Genomic DNA, 7,345 nt, shown 5'->3' with positions numbered 1-7,345 from the left:
GGAGGGAGTGTCTTCAGGCCGAATCGCGAGGTGACTCAGCCTGAAGAATGAGCATCTTGCCTCTTTTTTTCTGGGAGCCAGAAGAAACGGCTCCCAGAAAAAAACTTCTGAGCGGCTCTCTTTGATTTCAATGGGAGCCATCTTTTTGGTCAGGATTTTGAGGTGGATATGGCTTCAAAATCCTGACCAAAAAAACTACGTGTGAACTTGCCCTAACAGTGCCAAGACAGAATGACAAGAGTAGGTAATCATGAGTGGACATGCCTCCGGCGCCATACAATGAGACCACTTTTGTCCACAATTTTTTTTTAATGTAGATTGTGAGCCCCACACCCTACATCTTTTCCCCCCCCCCCCATCAGTATGTCTTTGGAATATGGGATAGAAATCCATGCAAACACTGGGAGAACATACAAACTCCTTGCAGATGTTTTTTGCCTGTGGTGGGATTTGAACACCAGGACTCCAGTGCTGCAAGGCTTCAGTGCTAACCACTGAGCCACTGTGTGGCCCCAAGTTTTGCCCAAAATTGAACATTGAACTAGTTTTGTGTCAAAAGACAATACCACTATATACAAGTATCAGAATCAATGTCAGGCATATGGACCTGTATAGAACACATCAAATGGGATGTTTCAAATGTTCCGGCCGAACTAATCTCCCCCTAGTGGTGGGTGTACAAGCCAGGACATCATCACCTATTATGACACTGGTTTTAGGTCTCTCTATTAGAAAAACAGAACGTTGTACACTGCTGAACCTAAAAAAACAGTACAGGTCTGAAAATTAGAAAAAAAATAATTTTTTATTTTTTTCTCTGAGATGATTTTTAAAACTAAAAGAATAATAACCCCCTTAGGGATACATTGTTTCACTTGATCTTATTTTGTCTTTTAGATTTGGGCAATAACATCGTCCACCCCATATATCACCACCTGCTATATTATTTAGTACCGCTGTCTCTTGTGTATAGTGAACCATACTTTATGTCAGTCTATATTCAGACCTCTTTTACCTCTGCTGGACTGTAAGTGCAGCTTATAAATCTTAGATGTCCTTCTTTCGGAAGGTATAGTGCATATCTGAGATGCAAGAGTAACAAATACCGTCACATGCTCCGCAGATTTATGTCTGTTATGCACAATAGGGTATACTAAAGAGCCAAATAGATGCAGCGAGCTTAGGGGAGCAATGCAATGAATTCATCAGGAATGAATAATTGGGCAGGTCCTTGGATAAGCGGAGTCTATATCGAGAGAATCCATGATACTTATCAAAATAAGAGGCTTGCAGGCAAAACACGACGGCCCAGAGTCAATCCTAAGGTTGTGACTAGACAGTGGCGTAAATACCTTTAGCACATCTCGGCACAGATTGGTTCATCTAGTTTGAGCTAACCTTGCTAGACACCTGAGCATGGCCAAAATGCATCAAGTTAGGGGCAACATGGTGGCTCAGTGGTTAGCACTGCAGCCGTGAAGTGCTGGAGTCCTGGGTTCAAATCCCACCAGGAATAATATCTGCACAGAGGATGCATGTTTTCCCCATGTTTGCATGGACTTCCTCCCATACTACAAAGATATGCTTAAATGGAAAAAAAAAACATACATTGTGATATATGGAGCTAATAATCTACATTACATCAAGATGTGCCAAAAAAATGTGTTGTAAAATAAACCTTAGGTGGGTTTTTTGCTCAAGTCAGAGTCTTGTATAGACAATTGCAGCTTTTTTGAAGTGCCCTTGCCAGAACGTTCCGTATACTGCGTAGTGACCCCGCTGGGTTATTACTGCAACTATTAAGGATACATATGCTATATTTTGCTTGTACGACATCTCCTGCTATAAGCCATGTGGTGGGGTGTTAGTTGTCAGACCACAGATCTGATATTGATGACCTCACCGACAATACATCATCATTATGAAAATCCTGGCAAATTCCTTTATTGGTTTCCAATACCAACCTCATTGATTTGTTAGGGAGTCTGGACAATGAACTCTCACCCATTTGTTCTTCACCTTGAAACAAGTATAGGGAAGGGTCTAGATTTAACCAATGTTCAATTTGTTGGTAAGAATTTCAGTTCATCTTGATAATAAAATCAAGATAGAGGAGAGAAGCTGAGCTCTGTGATATATAGGATTATATGATAGAGGAGAGAAGCTGAGCTCTGTGATATAGAGGGTTATATAATAGAGGAGAGAAGCTGAGCTCTGATATATAGGGTTATATGATAGAGGAGAGAAGCTGAGCACTGTGATATATAGGGTTATATGATAGAGGAGAGAAGCTGAGCACTGTGATATATAGGGTTATATGATAGAGGAGAGAAGCTGAGCTCTGTGATATATAGGTTATATGATAGAGGAGAGAAGCTGGGCTCTGTGATATATAGGGTTATATGATAGAGGAGAGAAGCTGAGCTCTGTGATATATAGGGTTATATGATAGAGGAGAGAAGCTGAGCACTGTGATATATAGGGTTATATGATAGAGGACAGAAGCTGAGCTCTGTGATATATAGGTTATATGATAGAGGAGAGAAGCTGGGCTCTGTGATATATAGGGTTATATGATAGAGGAGAGAAGCTGAGCTCTGTGATATATAGGGTTATATGATAGAGGGAGAGAAGCTTAGCTCTGAGATATATAGGGTTATATGATAGAGGAGAGAAGCTGAGCTCTGTGATATATAGGGTTATCTGATAGAGGAGAGAAGCTGAGCTCTGTGATATATAGGGTTATATGATAGAGAAGAGAAGCTGAGCTCTGTGATATATAGGGTTATATGATAGAGGAGAGAAGCTGAGCTCTGTGATATATAGGGTTATATGATAGAGAAGAGAAGTTGATCTCTGTGGTATATAGGGTAATATGATAGGGGGAGAGAAGCTGAGCTCTGTGGTATATAGGGTTATATGATAGAGGGAGAGAAGCTGAGCTCTGTAATATATAGGGTTATATAATAGAGGAGAGAAGCTGAGCTGTGTGATATATAAGGTTATATGATAGAGGAGAGAAGCTGAGCTCTGTGATATATAGGGTTATATGATAGAGGACAGAAGCTGAGCTCTGTGATATATAGGGTTATATGATAGAGGACAGAAGCTGAGCACTGTGATATATAGGGTTATATGATAGAGGAGAGAAGCTGAGCTCTGTGATATATAGGGTTATATGATAGAGGAGAGAAGCTGAGCTCTGTGATATATAGGGTTATATGATAGAGAAGAGAAGTTGATCTCTGTGGTATATAGGGTAATATGATAGGGGGAGAGAAGCTGAGCTCTGTGGTATATAGGGATATATGATAGAGGGAGAGAAGCTGAGCTCTGTAATATATAGGGTTATATAATAGAGGAGAGAAGCTGAGCTGTGTGATATATAAGGTTATATGATAGAGGAGAGAAGCTGAGCTCTGTGGTATATAGGGATATATGATAGAGGGAGAGAAGCTGAGCTCTGTGATATATAGGGTTATATGATAGAGGGACAGAAGCTGAGCTCTGTGATATATAGGGTTATATGATAGAGGACAGAAGCTGAGCTCTGTGATATATAGGGTTATATGATAGAGGACAGAAGCTGAGCACTGTGATATATAGGGTTATATGATAGAGGAGAGAAGCTGAGCTCTGTGATATATAGGGTTATATGATAGAGGAGAGAAGCTGAGCTCTGTGATATATAGGGTTATATGATAGAGAAGAGAAGTTGATCTCTGTGGTATATAGGGTAATATGATAGGGGGAGAGAAGCTGAGCTCTGTGGTATATAGGGTTATATGATAGAGGGAGAGAAGCTGAGCTCTGTAATATATAGGGTTATATAATAGAGGAGAGAAGCTGAGCTGTGTGATATATAAGGTTATATGATAGAGGAGAGAAGCTGAGCTCTGTGATATATAGGGTTATATGATAGATGAGAGAAGCTGAGCTCTGTGATATATAGGGTTATATGATAGAGAAGAGAAGTTGAGCTCTGTGGTATATAGGGTAATATGATAGGGGGAGAGAAGCTGAGCTCTGTGGTATATAGGGTTATATGATAGAGGGAGAGAAGCTGAGCTCTGTAAAATATAGGGTTATATGATAGAGGAGAGAAGCTGAGCTCTGTGATATATAGGGTTATATGATAGAGGAGAGAAGCTGAGCTCTGTGATATATAGGGTTATATGATAGAGGACAAAAGCTGAGCACTGTGATATATAGGGTTATATGACAGAGGACAGAAGCTGAGCTCTGTGATATATAGGGTTATATGATAGAGGAAAGAAGCTGAGCTCTGTGATATATAGGGTTATATGATAGAGGAGAGAAGCTGAGCTCTGTGATATATAGGGTTATATGATAGAGAAGAGAAGTTGATCTCTGTGGTATATAGGGTAATATGATAGGGGGAGAGAAGCTGAGCTCTGTGGTATATAGGGTTATATGATAGAGGGAGAGAAGCTGAGCTCTGTAATATATAGGGTTATATAATAGAGGAGAGAAGCTGAGCTGTGTGATATATAAGGTTATATGATAGAGGAGAGAAGCTGAGCTCTGTGATATATAGGGTTATATGATAGAGGGACAGAAGCTGAGCTCTGTGATATATAGGGTTATATGATAGAGGACAGAAGCTGAGCACTGTGATATATAGGGTTATATGATAGAGGACAGAAGCTGAGCTCTGTGATATATAGGGTTATATGATAGAGGAAAGAAGCTGAGCTCTGTGATATATAGGGTTATATGATAGAGGAGAGAAGCTGAGCTCTGTGATATATAGGGTTATATGATAGAGGAGAGAAGCTGAGCTCTGTGATATATAGGGTTATATGATAGAGAAGAGAAGTTGATCTCTGTGGTATATAGGGTAATATGATAGGGGGAGAGAAGCTGAGCTCTGTGGTATATAGGGTTATATGATAGAGGGAGAGAAGCTGAGCTCTGTAATATATAGGGTTATATAATAGAGGAAAGAAGCTGAGCTGTGTGATACATAAGGTTATATGATAGAGGAGAGAAGCTGAGCTCTGTGATATATAGGGTTATATGATAGATGAGAGAAGCTGAGCTCTGTGATATATAGGGTTATATGATAGAGAAGAGAAGTTGAGCTCTGTGGTATATAGGGTAATATGATAGGGGGAGAGAAGCTGAGCTCTGTGGTATATAGGGTTATATGATAGAGGGAGAGAAGCTGAGCTCTGTAAAATATAGGGTTATATGATAGAGGAGAGAAGCTGAGCTCTGTGATATATAGGGTTATATGATAGAGGAGAGAAGCTGAGCTCTGTGATATATAGGGTTATATGATAGAGGACAGAAGCTGAGCACTGTGATATATATAGGGTTATATGATAGAGGACAGAAGCTGAGCTCTGTGATATATAGGGTTATATGATAGAGGAAAGAAGCTGAGCTCTGTGATATATAGGGTTATATGATAGAGGAGAGAAGCTGAGCTCTGTGATATATAGGGTTATATGATAGAGGAGAGAAGCTGAGCTCTGTGATATATAGGGTTATATGATAGAGAAGAGAAGTTGATCTCTGTGGTATATAGGGTAATATGATAGGGGGAGAGAAGCTGAGCTCTGTGGTATATAGGGTTATATGATAGAGGGAGAGAAGCTGAGCTCTGTAATATATAGGGTTATATAATAGAGGAGAGAAGCTGAGCTGTGTGATATATAAGGTTATATGATAGAGGAGAGAAGCTGAGCTCTGTGATATATAGGGTTATATGATAGATGAGAGAAGCTGAGCTCTGTGATATATAGGGTTATATGATAGAGAAGAGAAGTTGAGCTCTGTGGTATATAGGGTAATATGATAGGGGGAGAGAAGCTGAGCTCTGTGGTATATAGGGTTATATGATAGAGGGAGAGAAGCTGAGCTCTGTAAAATATAGAGTTATATGATAGAGGAGAGAAGCTGAGCTCTGTGATATATAAGGTTATATGATAGAGGAGAGAAGCTGAGCTCTGTGATATATAGGGTAATATGATAGGGGGAGAGAAGCTGAGCTGTGTGGTATATAGGGTTATATGATAGAGGGAGAGAAACTGAGCTCTGTAATATATAGGGTTATATAATAGAGGAGAGAAGCTGAGCTGTGTGATATATAAGGTTATATGATAGAGGAGAGAAGCTGAGCTCTGTGATATATAGGGTTATATGATAGATGAGAGAAGCTGAGCTCTGTGATATATAGGGTTATATGATAGAGAAGAGAAGTTGAGCTCTGTGGTATATAGGGTAATATGATAGGGGGAGAGAAGCTGAGCTCTGTGGTATATAGGGTTATATGATAGAGGGAGAGAAGCTGAGTTCTGTAAAATATAGGGTTATATGATAGAGGAGAGAAGCTGAGCTCTGTGATATATAGGGTTATATGATAGAGGAGAGAAGCTGAGCTCTGTGATATATAGGGTTATATGATAGAGGAAAGAAGCTGAGCTCTGTGATATATAGGGTTATATGATAGAGGAGAGAAGCTGAGCTCTGTGATATATAGGGTTATATGATAGAGGAGAGAAGCTGAGCTCTGTGATATATAGGGTTATATGATAGAGAAGAGAAGTTGATCTCTGTGGTATATAGGGTAATATGATAGGGGGAGAGAAGCTGAGCTCTGTGGTATATAGGGTTATATGATAGAGGGAGAGAAGCTGAGCTCTGTAATATATAGGGTTATATAATAGAGGAGAGAAGCTGAGCTGTGTGATATATAAGGTTATATGATAGAGGAGAGAAGCTGAGCTCTGTGATATATAGGGTTATATGATAGATGAGAGAAGCTGAGCTCTGTGATATATAGGGTTATATGATAGAGAAGAGAAGTTGAGCTCTGTGGTATATAGGGTAATATGATAGGGGGAGAGAAGCTGAGCTCTGTGGTATATAGGGTTATATGATAGAGGGAGAGAAGCTGAGCTCTGTAAAATATAGGGTTATATGATAGAGGAGAGAAGCTGAGCTCTGTGATATATAAGGTTATATGATAGAGGAGAGAAGCTGAGCTCTGTGATATATAGGGTTATATGATAGAGGAGAGTAGCTGAGCTCTGTGATATATAGGGTTATAGGATAGAGGAGAGAAGCTGAGCTCTGTGATATATAGGGTTATAGGATAGGAGAGAAGCTGAGCTCTGTGATATATAGGGTTATATGATAGAGGAGAGAAGCTGAGCTCTGTGATATATAGGGTTATATAATAGAGGAGAGAAGCTGATCTCTGTGATATATAGAGTTATATGATAGAGGACAGAAGCTGAGCTCTGAGATATATAGGGTTATAGGATAGAGGAGAGAAGCTGAGCTCTGTGATATATAGGGTTATAGGATAGGAGAG

The sequence above is a fragment of the Leptodactylus fuscus genome, chromosome 1 (genome assembly GCF_031893055.1).
Source record: "Leptodactylus fuscus isolate aLepFus1 chromosome 1, aLepFus1.hap2, whole genome shotgun sequence".
NCBI lineage: Eukaryota > Metazoa > Chordata > Amphibia > Anura > Leptodactylidae > Leptodactylus > Leptodactylus fuscus.
This window is presented reverse-complemented; position numbering follows the sequence as displayed.